We start from the raw sequence: 13,045 nt of genomic DNA, 5'->3' as shown, positions 1-13,045 counted from the left end.
CCAGGACTGGTGTATATGTGAAAATCAAGCAAGTTACACTTAGAATCTACCTAGCGACTGAGTCATTTTTTCCTTCTCCACTGGAAAGCTGACCTGGAAGACCCCAAAATTTTGCCACCACTCAGCAGGAGAGCAACATTGGTGTTAGCAGTGGGATACTGGTTTTGAAAGAAGGGAGAACAGTAAATTATGCCAATTTACACTCCCTTACACAATGGAAGAGCACATGCAAGTAAGTCGAAGGGTGTATAAACTAATGTAAGGTTGTTTAACTTATACTACCATATCCATCATCTTTGCATCTGGCCCTTTGAGTATTGTTAGACAGGCAACCCAAGTTTTGGCATATTTTCTCTCATAGACATCCTTAGCCATTTAGACTAGCCCAGTCTTTTTAAGACAACCAGATTAGCCAAGCCATGCTGAATGCACAGGCGCAGAGAATCAGTAAATGGGTAAACACCTCAGGCACAGAAAGCCAACAGAAACAAGAATCTCAGAAGGGGCAGATTAGCTGGGGAAGACGGAAAGTGGAAACTAAAGCAGAGTTGGTTTAATCTAATGCCATTTTGGGCTAAACTCTTGGTAACTACTGTGGTGCTTTTTAGTTTTTGTTACTAGCTCCATAGTTGGAAAAATTAAATATATTTCATTTCATGCTGCCCAGTCTGTAGCACCCTTTATTTGTATAAGCCAACCCAAAGGCTTGGCTCCTGTGACAGCCTCCACAATTTTTGCAGCCTTACCGCCACAAAATGTAACTAATTATTTCCCACCAGAATCACACCACCAAACACAAAGATGGCTGGAGGATTTGCAGGAAGGTTAGTGAGATGGCCCAAATTTAACATCAAATGAGTGTGCAGAATGTGCATCCATAATTGTAAAGCAAACAAGCACCGTTTGTTTTTTGTGAATGGGCTACAAAGCTGAAGAGTTGAGGTTTTATTTATGTTGCAACCATTATTGTAGAATAATACTATTTCTACATCAGGAAAACCAATAATGCTGTATAAATAATCATTAAAGGTAAGTGAAGTTTGGGTCTGACAGACTTGAGAGTGCCCTTTTATGATACAAAAAATAGATATGCTGGGGACGTATATAATTAACAAGCAAACAAAATCCCAGAGAACAAAAAACTTACTAAGAAATACTTCCTTTTAGAGCAAAAGATTTATAGCACTAATTACCAATACTGTGGTCATCACCAGTCGTAATTATCATATAAGCACAGTGTTAGGTCTCAGACCAGTAAACACATCTTAATGACTCATTATAATGGAATATAAAACAATCTTTAGATGTGTGCAAACTGAGGGTTGGAGTTGGGATTACTGTATCTCTGATGCAGTTCATCTCCCTTTCTCTGGATATTGCTACAGCTTCTGGCCAGGGTTGAATTTGATCACTGTCTCAAAAGGATACTGTAGTGCAAAATGTTTGCCTTTAGGACACATCAGACTGATCCAGATGTATTTACCAAAAAAAAAAAAAAAAAAGACTCAGACAAGGATCTCCTAGACCATACTCATTTCCAACCTTAATGCCTAGGAACAGAACTGTTGACATTTAGGGACACATCTTCAGGCTCAGCTGGGCTTCTTCTTTGTATGCCTGCCATTATTTATGTTTGCAGTTAGGATAATCAGGCATCTAAGCACAGATTATGTCAAAGCAACACAATCAGAACTGAAACAGGACCTATCTATTAGAGCATACTATATTCCCCAAAAGGGGTGTCTATTTAGTATTGCATCTCGACTTCAGATCAAAAGGTGATGGAGACATTGGCCCTTCAGATAGACCATAAATCTCTAATCGGCTACAGTTTAACAAGGGTTTTTGTTTTGTTTGTTTGGGGGGAAAGAGGGTTGGTAAAAATTAAACTACATATTTGCTATTATAGTTGCTTCACCCCGGAGCAGAACCCTATATGAACATTCTCATAGGCTGCAAATTGTCCCATGTACCCATCATGCATGCTAACACTTCAGTGGAAAATGAAGGTGTACAATGTACATACACAAAACCATAGATCTGCCCCCATTTTGTACTTGTGATATTGGAAAGCAACAGGGCACTGAAGGGGTTATTATTACAATGTTGATTATGGTAACATCCAAATGACCCATTCTGGATGGGACCCCAATGTGACAGGCATTGTACAAAAACCCTACCTCAGAGATTACAATCTAATTTAAAGCAAGACAATACACGAGTGTAACAAACCTAGGAAAAGGAGGGAGGGAGGACAAAGGTAAGTAATAAGATCCCATGTTAACATAGGCCAGCTATGTGCATAACCTTGCTGTTTCCACATCATTTAAACAAATGAATATTAACAACCCATAACCTAGCCCTCTCTCTAATCATTACCCAGTGGCAATTTCCTATAGGCACCACAGTATCAGTGAGTTCTGAAGAGGGATTTGAAGGAGAGGGTTCAAAAAGATATTTAACTTTTTAATCACTTAAAACCTATATGAATAATCTGAAAAATAACAAAGCTACTAACGATTTGTAAAGAGCTTTATGCATATTTGGCCAAATCTTGCTTGCCTCATTAAACTGATTTCAGTGGGGTTACTTGCGTAGGAAGAGCAGCATTTGGCACATTAACTAGTAATCGAATGCATGTGCCTCTCTCTTTTAGTCAAGGGTTGTATAAGAGTGACTGCATCGAATGGGGTGCAGCAAAGTTCACATTGCACTTACATCAGCACAGGCTTTTTCAGAGCTTGTCTAATCACACCAGTTGCACCAGTTTAGCTAAAGGTGTGATGCTGCGCCAGTTTAGTTAAACTAGTGCAACTTTGTCTGTGGACATTCTCCATCAATTTAAATCTAATTTAGGGCAGTGTAGCTTGTCTTGTATTTAACAAGGACAAGCTAACCCACTCTAAGCCAGTTTTAAACACATGTAAATGTGTCCACATACAAAGCTGCACCAGTTCAACTACATTGGTGCAACGTCACACCTTTGGTTCAACCAGTGCGTAGACCTGGCTCAGGAGGTCTTATGTTACTAATTCAGCTCCAGATCCAACACGGTGGTAAGCACCTTCAATTCCCACTGGAATTAGTGGGAGTTAAAGGTGCTTAGCACATGTTGAGATCAAGCTCAATGTGAATAACTATTTAAACCTTACATCCAGGGCCCCCTTTAATTAGCCTCTTTCTTGCTATACAAACCAGTAACCTGTTTTCCAAAGAACTTCCCGTTGATATAATATACAGATCCAAATTTTCACCCAGATAGTAGGTGGTAGTAAGATAACATTGTTCTCAGGAGAGTTGTACTCAGAACTGACCACTTAGAACTGCTAAGAGGGGCATTAATCAGAGATGTATAAAGAATTAATCTGAATAGAAAAATAAACATGCTTTTAACAGAAGGGCTTCTAGAGTGGAAGAAATATTAAGCAGCTAGTGGAAACAGCAGTGCAGAGACCAATAAAAACATTAAAATTTGCTTTAAAAGACTTTGCAGAGTTTTGACTTCTGGCATCATAGGTCAAAGTGAACAAGAATATCAGATTTTTTATCATGAGAAAATAATCTTACTACTATTTTTTAAAGTTAAAGCAAACAACAGATTCCCTGGACCCCCTACTGGCAAGGTTCTTGTGAACTCTGGAAGTTGAAAGTGGGTTTATAAAATGGAGCAATCTGATTGGCTCCCAGCCTTGCAATTATCACATTATAGCCAGGTCAGTTGGAACACATTTGGTTAATCACATTGGAGGCCTGACACCCTACAGATGGCATCCCATGGAGACAATGGGATTGTCAACACGGAATTGCTGCAGAAAATTGGCCCAGATTGGTATAAATTGGTCTATAACATATTAACATGCCTATTTTTAATACCAAATGCACACAAACACACTCAGGCTAGCATTAGCTTTAAATTAAAGGGAAAGTGTCATCTTAATCACATACTTTGAAATTTCCTTTCCTGTACTACTGCCAACATCTTGGATTATTAAAAATGAACTTTTAAAATCTAATATACTGTTCATTCTTTATACTAATTACTTTTGCACTTCATTCAGCTCTGAAAATTAAAAGACTAGTCCAGCTACATTTTTATTTATAGTTTTTAATTACTTCCCACTTTTGCATTCTCTTGCATTGTCACAATAATGCTGTGTTTAAGTTAAAGCCTTTCATGAAGAAGTTTCCATTGAAATATATGTTTAAAAATCACATGAATATATTTCTACTAATGTTACATTTTGTAAAACCTCCCCTCACCATCTTTGAAAACCATATTTTGGATCTGTAGTACCTGGCCATACCCCTCTTCAGACTAGTTACAGAAAATAAATAAATTGGAGGCTTTAAGATTCTGTACAAGCCTAAGGACACTAACTGTTTTGTTTCTTTAGGAAATCTGCTGCTCGAACTCCACTTGAGGTAGCTTTCCAGGCAAATTTGAACTTCATGAGGAGAAGCCAGCGGTTTTCAGAAAACAATATTTTTTCTATGCAATTCGTGTATGCTCTGACATATTAAAACCCTATTGGATAGTCACATACATTTTTGACACCCCCTCTATAAATAACTTTTTTTTTTTTTTAGTATAATGTGCAGTGGCTCTCTAAAAGCTACAGGTGATTGGAGTCAAAACCCTCTGTCCCTGTGGATGGCAGGGAGTGAACTGAGCTGGCTTGCAGCAGCTTGGTGCATGGATACATTCTTCTGGAGGTTGCTGGAATCTAAGCATCTAAAAGCTTTCATTTAAAAAAAAGCCTTTTATGGAATAGGCCTCAAGTCTGCAGCAAAGTCAACGCACAAAGGGGTGGATGGTCAGCTACTCAAGCCCCTAAACTGCTGTAGTTACCAGACAGGGCTACTGAGGGACTGCATTACTGTTTTGTAACCTGCATTCAGGTTATAGGGCGGACAAGACAGCAGCGTAAAGCCCAGTTACTGCACTTTGTCTAAGCCTAAGGGATTCAGATGAAGCACTTCACTGTCCATGTTTGAAGACATGTCCAGCATAGTTTTTACTGACTTCATTTCAGTGAAAGTTATCTATTGCTTGTTTTGGTAGCTTCTCTCTATCCCTTTTTATAAAGATTTTAATGCCATTTGTTGTATTGAAGATTTTCCCACTGCTGCTGCTGGCCTGGCCTTTCTGTTTGTTTGATTGTTTTGTTAATGTATTTTCTGTCCCTGATTTTCCTTCTGAAGAATTTCTTGTGAAGGACTTTTCACATCTTGGGGTGCGGGGGAGGCAACAGTCCCCTTGAAGAAGTTCTTACTTAAGCGAATTCTTCCTTGGCAGGTGAATTTCTTTTAACTTGACTCCTGATGTTGGATGGCCATGTGAAAATAGAGGTCTGCAACTGTCATCAACTCAAATTTCACCACAGTGGCCATGAAGAAATGATAGTTGTTGTTTCAGTTGTGACAACTAGGAAATTAGCCTGAGGGAACATTATGAAATATTTAATTATTATTTGTTAGCATTCCAGGTGCCAGCTGAGAGTTTAACCATCCACAATTTTTTTCATGATTTCCATACTACATGCTTCATCTGATTTGTTGAGACTTATTGTGATCTTCCATAAGGCAACATGCTAGTACAACTGACAGTGCACAAATAGCTAACTCAGTTCCAAACACCATCTATTTACCCAGTTAACTCAGGCAGAAAGCTTTGGGGTACAAACTATATATGTTTTGTGTTTTGACTGCGACCCTTCAGAAGAGGTTAATGTACCTGGATGCTGCGGGTTAAATTGCATGCCCTGAAAGGAGAAAGAGGGCCTAAAGAGCCTTCTTACTTCCCAGGGAGCACAGCCTCTGCCAAGTCCCTCTCCCTCCTGCACTTGTGGATTAGCAGGAGTGGTGCCTCAGCTCTGTCAAACACCTCCCCCAGCCTCTAGCCCACCCAGCTGATCTGGTATGCCACAGGACCTAATCTGTGCTTGGTGTAGGACAGGCACAGATTGCTTATTCTCCCAGAGCAAGGGGATTCACGGTCCAGTTCCTGATCTGCTCCAGCATATCTCTGTACTGACTCTTGCTCAGGGCTTCTGACAAAGCCACAACTGAGTCTAGTTGAGGAACTTGGGCCTAGAACCCAGTTCTTCTATGTCCCAGCCCAATGCCTTTATCACATGACCAATGAATTTTCATATTCAGGAGATGACTGTTCTGAGTGGTAGATTCCACCACTGACTGTGAACCGTCTGGGAACTCATCATACTACATTAAGATGATATGAAAAATATTTTGTGACCTATAGAGGAATTTCATCGCAAATAAAAGGCAAACATACCACACTGAACCACTAGCAAAGACATCAGGGCAAGACAAACACTCAACTCTGTTATTCCACTTCTGTCCTGGTACTCAGCACCTTCGGATTACTGTGGTATGCTCTCATAAATTGGCATTCTCAAACTACTTTCTGCACAGCATTTATCCATAACATACTATTCTCTAGAGAGAAACTAGTAATTCAGCATGCTATACTGTAACTAAAAATAAGGCTTTCCATCCCAAATTCCTCAAGAATGTAAGTGTAAAACGCTTCATGTTAGGATTTAAACCCAGATGCTACAGCCTTTAGTCACATTCTTATTCACCTAGTAATCCCACAAAAGTCAAACTATTCATGTAAGGATTACTCACCTGTGTAAGTGCCACGGGATCATGCCCTTACCTTCTTCTTCTTTGGGATATAAATTCCACCTGTCTTCTGAGGGATGGCTCATAAACAACACATAGTCAAGGCTGCCTGATGGCTCCCAATGCAACACCTTGTTTTCAGTTGCTTGGATCTTTGCCTATCTTTAACCATTGGTGCAGATATTTTTTAGGTCAGGTATCCATGTCAGACTATAAGGTTAGCTTCAAGGACCCTGATTAGTGCTCTACATGGCTACGCCAGAGACCTGGGTATGATTTTCAGCCCTATCTATTCCTTGCTGAGCCAACAGGGTCTGGGAGTGCTGCAGATGGAGCATGACTGCACATCCGTCTGCAGCAATCCCTCTGGCCATTTAGCAGAAAAGCACCGAAATGAGTCCTCTCCACTTCCCCTACAACAGAGCTGAACACAACAGGAACCTGAAGAACTGAGGCCTGGTCTACGCAGGAAAATCCACATGCCTGAAGAGGCATAGTTAAGCCAACCTAAGTCTCCATTATAAACAGCGCTAGGTTGATGAAAGAATTCTTCTGTTGATTTAGCTACCACCTCTTGGGGAGATGGATTACCTACACCGATAAAAGATTCCCTCCCCTCGCATATTGCCTGCAAATTTTGCCACCGCGCTGTGCACCCCTTTTTCCAGATCATTTGTTAGTATGTTGAAGAGCACATGTCCCTATACAGATCATTGGGGCCCCCTGCTATTTTAGTATACCACTTGCTGTTGCAACTTTCTTACCATATTGCTACATTTACTAAATTATCCTTACCCCCACTTTAAAGACTTTCAGATAAACAGCACATTGTAAATCACATGTTTTTTCACCATCTGGGCCTAATTCATCCCTGGTATAATTCAATTATTTCAGTGGCATCACACATCATGGCCCCATACGTTTACTGGCTTTACAGCAATTTTATAGCCTGGACAATGTTGTTTTTCATATTCTGTTAACATGGCATAATTTATTCCAGAAAAGTGTTAATTTTAACTAGTGTATTCAAACGCCTAAAATATAGTAATTGTTTTAAACTGTAACTCAACATAAAAGTGATCATGATACTGGCTTTGGGATGCATTCATGCATGTGATTAAGTTTGGAATTATATATTCCAAGAAATGTACATTCCGTTACAACAACTGCATTTTATTTTTAACTTGGTAAAATGCAGTATTCTCATCCTTTGAAATCAATCAATAAAGACCTTCCCTTTTGGGGACAAACAGCTCATCTTATTTTTTAAAAACTTACTACTTTACAGAGGGTTTTTTTTACCCTATTTCAACAATGGTCTACAGAAATATTTTCAGTGCCCTTCGGTTAAAGAAACAACAATGTGTTCTGTTCATAATAAGCGAGGAGAATTAATAAGTTTTTGAAAAGTACTAAGTATGCTAGAATACAGTAGCATGATACAAATTGTTCTCTAATGGGATACTGTTGTATCTGGGTATTTTAAAGACTAATCTGGCTCTTACTGAAATCAGTGACAATACTTACATTGATGTCATTGGTGTAGTAAGAAGTGAGAGCTTAAGGCCTGTAAAACAGGCTAAGGCCTAAATGGAAAAAGCCGAGTGAACAGAAGTATAAGGGGTCACTCAAGTTAACTGAGACTGGTATAGGAAAGTGCTGATTCTGCAAGGTTGTAAGACTGCCAAAATATTACTAAAATATGTAGTAGGTATAAGAGGTACCAAGATACTAACTCTCTCAAATGACACTTTTATGGGTAGAAATGATACATGGAGTGGCGGTGCCCAAATCAGTCAATCAACGGAAAAAGGTGGTATTAGACTACGTCAGGAGGGTGGCAACTACCTACGTGAAAGGGGGCAGACCGAAAGTGTATGTAACAGTGTATAAAAGAGGGTGTCAGAGGGAATACCGGTGTCCGGTCTAGGGGATAACGGAAAATCCCGCCGTTGGGCCAAGACCATTGTAACACCGCCAATATGAAACTGACCCAGAGATACTCTGTAAGTCATTTCTCATTGTGCCGCATGCAATAAACCTGGCCTGGGCGCCTTCGTTGCTCAGCTAATCTGTGGTCGTGTCGATTCATTCGATCGTGAGAGCTGTCTCAGTTTCCTGGCCAGAGCTGGGACAGCATCTACATAGGGACACACTCACGCAGCCTACACTGATAAACATCGGTGACCAACACACCGAGTACCACAATTGGTACATTGGTATGGGATCAGGTCCACACTTAATAGTAGTTAGCAAACAGACAAGCAGCAATACTAAAAGCAATATAAGAGTGATCAAAATGTTATTTTCTTATGTTTGTAACATTTTTTTTTCAAATCACATTTGAACTTTCATTATAATGAAGTAGAGCAAACCTAACAAACGCCTTAAATATGCTGGTAATTTGGTACGCTGTGATGGATATTATTACAGCCCCACAAGCCTTTTTTGTGCTTTGAATCTATAAAGTTCTTCTGCCAAGAGACAGAAGAACAGCATGCATTTGAAATGTATGCTTTTCCTTGACAAAGCTTTCCACAGAACACGACATACATTTCGCCTTAAGAAACTAACGTATTTTGTACAGTGCCAGATGTGCTTTTAAGCCATTAATTAACTGAACCTACAATGCTTTTGAGGAAAGGTTCTGTAACCGGCAACCTTAGAAGATTTTTTTTATTTAGACATCACACACACACACACACACAGTCACTTTGTGGCCACCTTCATTTTTTGCACAATATTTATTAAAATGACTGATTTATTTATAATAGAAGCGATCTTGTGCTTTTATTGGCATGCTTAGTCATGTTTGTTTAACCTTAACTCTACGGGGTTGTTTACAGTGCTAGAACTTGGGGTCAATTTACTTCAATTTTCTCAGAGATTTTCTTATTTATAAAAGCTGAGCTTCTAGTGACCTCTTTAGTCCTGACATTTCCTTTACCCTCCACTACAAGAAAAGAATAAAAAACCCAGTGTCTCATTTCTGTTCCAAAGAAACTAGCTACTTCCTTAAGTGGGTTGGTCCTTGTAATTGAAAACAGTAACCAGATGTTTATGGAGCACACCAGCAGTTTTCCTCTCGGCCTTTTGTGTCCTTATAATTGTTTGCTAAAATTAATCTGATTTCACAGAAACTGACTGGTGGCTGGAATGTCCAGAAGTGAGATTTTGTTCCTAACAATGCTACGGACAATTAAAAATAAAGAGCGAAGATTTCAGTTAATCCTGCCTACAGTCATGGATGTATTCTGAACCCAGTAGGTAGCTCTAATCCTTTTAATCTGACTAGTTTGTGCCCATGTTTCTTGTACTCTTGGTACTATTTTAGGCATATTTCCATGTTGAAATTGTCCCCATTTGAGGGAAACATGTTGCATATGGCATTTGCTGTCTGGCTTTTCTCATTCTCACCAGCTATATCCAATTTGTAGCTGCACTACCAACATGCATTGTTAATGTGGGGAAACTGCCATCAATGCAGGAGAAGTATTGGAGAAGGTAGAGTAGCTTTCCATGTGGCCCCCAGGAACACTTTCATATGGATTTGTTCCCTTAATGTATTCTGAATTAGAAGAAAGATGCATCTTAGTCCTTCTTTGTCTAGGCACCCAAGTACTGAGTCACAGCCAGTTTATTCATCATCCTGGGAATCAGCTACATCATCTTTAGAAACCCTATTCCATCCTTTACCCTCCTCATTTCTAATGTCAGTTTCTATTTAAGAAATTAAATTCCTAGCCCTCTTGCTGTTAACATAGCCTGAAAAGTGAAGCAAATGGTGTGGGTCGAGTGCAATGGTGGAGACTTAGTCCTGAGGTATTAATAGTACCACTAATAGTCATCACAGGGTGATCTTTGGGGCTTGTAAAACCCCCGGCTATAGTTCCCTTGCCAGACTAAGCAGCTGTGAAGAAAGAACTGCACTGGCCCTGCTATTGAAACTAGTGCTTTTGCAAGCTCTCTCTCTGCAGCTGGCCAGACATCCGCAACTAAGCTGGTTCCTCTGCTAAGTAGCCCATGTGGCCCCAGGTCCCAGGTAAGAAAAAATCAGTTGCACGAGAGGCCATCTAGAGGACTAAGATCAAGATTTAGAGCAAGGAACATGTTTTTTCATTCCAGCTCTGACAGTGACCCGTATGGCATTAGTCAAGTCTTCGCTTTTGTCCTAGTTTCTCCATCTGTAAAACAGAAATGGTCACATTTGCCTGCCACATGGGGACATTGATGGTTTATTAATTAATGTTTGTAAAGAGCTAAATAATGCCTTGAGAGAGATGGGGAATTACTGCTATCTCATAGCCGTAATGGCTTCAGCCAGACAAGGAGCCAGACCAAAATTAATTCAGGTTTGGTCAGTGCAAGCTCATTTTTATCACTCATATCTCTCTCCACATCCTCACCCCTCCCACCATCTGCCCTAGGTCTGATCGTCTCAGAGTTGATTGCTAGAAGCAGAGCTTGTGTTCACAGACGCTGTACACGGTCAGACAGGGCTTTCTTAAAGTGGAAGAAAATACAAAACCATTGGTAGGAGAAAGTTAGAAAAGAAGAAACACTGCAGATCGAACACAGTTTGAAACCCATGCAAATTTTAAAGATCTATATGGTGCAGAATCTCCATAGAACTACCCCAAATGAATGAATAAAATATGAAGCAGATATTGATTTTGGTTGCAATGAACATCGAGATTTATTGACCCATGAGGTAAATATTTATCAAAGCAAAGCCCAGGTCAATACTTGCCTTACAGGATAATAAATAACCAAAATAAGAAGTCAATATATTAATTGTAACAATTATTCCAACAGCTGGGTTAGAATTTCATCTACTATGGACGCCCCTCAAAAAGTAAACATAAGCCATGATATAGTGTTAATATCTTGCTGCGGTATTCCAGTATAGAAAATGATGTTGTAAAGTCAATACCACAGAATGGTATTTGATTCTTTTTTTAAAGTACCCACTGTAACAGCATAAAATTCCTCCAGGTTAGTAAAACAAACATTCAAAGGTGGTGGAGAGGTCAAGAAGTTAGAATTGCATTGAATTGAGCTGCAGTCATTTGGGATGCATTTATCTGCATGGGCAAACTGATTAGTTAACATGAGGGACATGCAACATCTCGACCAATCCAAAGGCTGGATGTAATGTTAGAATTCAGCAGTTTATTATGAAGACAAATTAAAAAATGATGGGTCAGGCAGCTTAAAGCCAATCTCTCTTTCTGAGCCTGCATTTACCTGAGATGTGCACTCACAGATGTCTACCTACCTGATCTGTAGGTGCAGAACTGATAAAGAAAGGGAATGGACTATAAAGGGGGCTGCCATCAGAGCAGTTGTATGAAGGTACTAAACAAAGGATGGAAAAACTGATGGATTTGGGAGGAGGGACTTATGCAATTTATTAATTTTACGGGATGAGACAAGTATGTGAGAGTATGGAATTGATGGATTTTTTTTCAGGCATCAGGAGGAAAGTAGGGAATGAATGAATTTATGGAGGGTGGAAATGCATTTTAGTCACATGAATTGCCGAGTGAGGCAGAACGTTTTTTAAGGAGGCCCTGGTTACAATTTTGGCAGCACATCACTGAGCAATGAGGCCATGTAGGCCCTGTTTAATTCTCATTATGGCCCCACGGATGAGAGATTTCTCCAGAAGGAAGGTGAAAGAAGGAACGGCAGGGAATGCTGGAAGAACCTACCTCCACAGGTTCTTCTTCAGAGTCTGAGACTCTGGGAGGGCCTGGAAGTGCAGTTCAGTACTCTGTACACCCCAGGGCTTGTTAGCTGCAGTTGAGCAGCTCTGCACTTGTGGGGGGAAGGCTTCTGACCTGCCATGCAGGAAGGGCTCAATGTGGAAAGCTGGAGAGGAGAGGCCTGGGTGGAGCACTCTCTTCTGCTCGTTCGAATCCAGTGGTTTTCGACCTTTTTTCATTTGTGGACCCCTAAAAATTTTTGAATAGAGGGTGTGCCCTTTGGAAGCCATAGACATAGCCTGAAAGCCATTGTTCTCTGGTAACAACAATCTTTCGCAAACCCCTTAGACATGGCCTGTGGACCCCAGGGGTCCACGGGGCCACATGCTGAAAACCACTGTTCTAATCCTTTTACTCTTTTCCTTGAAGCTCCAAAAGACTGGTTCCAAGCTTAGATTGAGGCTGTGGCAAAAATGGCACTTCAACCAGAGGCTGCGTTACGGTTTATCAAGCCACGGTATTTGGACTTCACATGCGAGTATAATCTCCCCCAAATTTACTGTTAATCGGCACAAAAAAGTTAGGAATGCTTTGTTGAGAATTTTTTTCCATATATGACTTCAGCTAGGCCCTTTGGCTCACAGCCAGCATAAACAGAAATCCTTAAGAAATCAATCTGAACTTTGAAA

The 13,045-nt window shown here is 40.2% G+C and overlaps 1 protein-coding gene across 2 annotated transcripts in view; it reads right to left on the bottom strand.

Moving 5' to 3' along the window:
* Positions 1 to 13,045, bottom strand: part of CPED1 (cadherin like and PC-esterase domain containing 1) — a 169,872-nt gene that overhangs the window by 138,298 nt on the left and 18,529 nt on the right. The window lies entirely within an intron of this gene.

Source organism: Emydura macquarii, unplaced genomic scaffold, assembly GCF_026122565.2.
Source record: "Emydura macquarii macquarii isolate MOO-44397 ecotype Brisbane River unplaced genomic scaffold, CSIRO-AGI_Emac_v2 contig_2636, whole genome shotgun sequence".
Lineage (NCBI taxonomy): Eukaryota > Metazoa > Chordata > Testudines > Chelidae > Emydura > Emydura macquarii.
Note: the sequence above shows the minus strand (reverse complement) of the source record. Positions and strands in the feature narration are given on the sequence as shown.